General features: G+C 20.9%; 1 long non-coding RNA gene across 1 annotated transcript; it reads left to right on the forward strand.

Annotated features, from left to right (window-relative positions):
- The first annotated feature begins 398 nt into the window (after nucleotides 1-398).
- On the forward strand, nucleotides 399-1,821 carry LOC127744741 (uncharacterized). The gene is made up of 3 exons (XR_008005737.1): nucleotides 399-411; nucleotides 933-1,014; nucleotides 1,526-1,821. It is a non-coding gene; the product is annotated as an uncharacterized LOC127744741 (long non-coding RNA).
- Nucleotides 1,822-2,325: the final 504 nt, after the last annotated feature.

Consider the following 2,325-nt stretch of genomic DNA (forward strand, 5'->3'; position numbering starts at 1 on the left):
AATATTTTTTTTAATATTTAAATTTTAACAGAGGTGCATTCTTCTATATTTCTATATCAATTGTTTTAGTATAATTTTATTTATATAATTAATTTAGGTAATTAATAAATTAAAAAATTTTTAATATCGGTAATAGTAGATTTAGTGAATTTTCTAATTAAAAATTATATTTTATATTCTATGCAAAAAAAGGTGGTATTTTACTGTATCAAAGAAAAAAAAATTGAGATCAAATCAGATCAATTTAAAAAATAATATGCCAAAATATGAAAAGAATTAGGCCAAATTAATAATAATAATTTCAGGAACTTTTTTTTTTTTTGCTCCCTTATATCTATAAATACTAAATAGAGAGTTACCTCTCTTACTAATACGCACAAACTAATAAAAAATATCAGTTAAAGCTTTAAGGTAAGTCTTTTGTACTGTTATACACCATCATTCTTTTATTATTTTATTATTATTTGCCAGAATACTTTGACTATGATATGTTGTTCTTTTTATGATACTTTTTTTTTCTCCTTCCACTCCAAGTCTTACATACTTGGATTCTGATTTAGTATTTTTTTTATTTCCTTAAGAAAAAGGATACACGGTACGATTATATGTTTAAATCTTTAAAATATTTTCTAAAAAATGGCAGATTTTTTTAATATTTTAACAATAATTTGTCATCAACTTAATATTTTTTTAGTTTCTTTTTAAATAAAAATATATTTATTGTCAATTTTCTTCATATATTATTTTCTTAATATATAATTGCTTTAGATAATTATATATAAATTAAATACTTATATCTATAAATTAGGCAAATTATTCAAATTATAATTTTTGCTAAGATTATTGCTGCGATAACTTGATAATATGTGCATAAATAACGTACTAAAAAATGGTAATAGTTATTAACATCAAAGTTTTTCTTGTAATACCAGGAAATTAAGCATTATAATCCTACAATGGTAAAAGGAGTACTACTTTTTTCTCTACTTGTCTTTCTAATACTAACGCAAACAGGTATAACTCTTTTTTAGTCCTTTATTTTTTCTCTTTAATTTCTTTATTATTCTTGTGTTTTTTTTTAATTAATAATTTTTAATTGTTATACAAATCCACTCAAATTATGAGATATATAATAATTTTGAAAACTAATGAAGCATAATATCTTACTTTTTAGTTAAATATAAATATAAATATCTTTAACTATATCTATTTACATTATATAAAAATTTCAAATTATTTTTTGCGTAATTATTCTTACTTAGATATTTCATATAAATATATTATGTGTATATAAAAGTAGAAGTTATTTATAAGTCATTTCACATTTGAGAGATATTTTTATTTAATTTTTTACTAATAATAATAATATTTATATTATCATTATTATTAACACGTCTCAGTAGTATCTGTACATAGTGTATATGCAAAATAGCTTGATTATATTACATAAATTATTTTGTATATTTTGAATGTGTTTAATTTTTTTTTAATTTATATTAAAAGAAACGTTGTTGATGATTTTCAGATTGCATGAAATCCTTCCATGTAAGAAAATGTTGTTGGGAATATCATCTTGGTAATGATGTTTGCGTTAACCGTATTTGCAATTCAGTGTGTCAACAACATTGCAAAGGAGGACATTGCAGAAATTACGATAAACATATATGTCATTGTGCTTGTTAATTAATTATCATGATTCATAGAAGAGTTATATTATGAAAGCAAAATTTTCAATAACTATATTCAACTTATATCATGTTGATCAGTAAATTATCGATAAAAAAATTATTTAGACTATGAATAAAATGATGAATGTCATTGTTGAGCATTTTATTTTAATTTCTAAATTTTATTTATGTAATTAATATCTCGATTATTTATGTTTTTTAAATTAAAAGTGATATAAAATTAGGAAATAACGATCAAAAAACAAAATTTATTATTCTATTACGATTTTTAGACTTTCCTCCTTTGATTGATTTTGTTAGTTAATTATTCATCTTGTAGACTACATATAAGTTTATACTCTTCAATGGTTAAAAAAGATAATGATATTTTAGATACTGGATTATTATATTTTTTTTGTTCGCCGTGTGCATAAATTATATATGGTAGAGGGAAAAAAATGACAAAAACATATTGCAAATAATAATAAATGAAGGAACAAGAAGTTGTTTTACCGTAAAAAGAGAAAGAACCAACGAGTGGAGCAGAAAAATTGATAAAAAAAAAATATTGTAGTTGATGAATGGTAATGATGAAGATGACCTGTAGAATAAGTGAGAAAATTAAAAAATAATTATTTTATTTAAAAAGAAAAAATTA

Source organism: Arachis duranensis, chromosome 2, assembly GCF_000817695.3.
Source record: "Arachis duranensis cultivar V14167 chromosome 2, aradu.V14167.gnm2.J7QH, whole genome shotgun sequence".
Classification (NCBI taxonomy): domain Eukaryota; kingdom Viridiplantae; phylum Streptophyta; class Magnoliopsida; order Fabales; family Fabaceae; genus Arachis; species Arachis duranensis.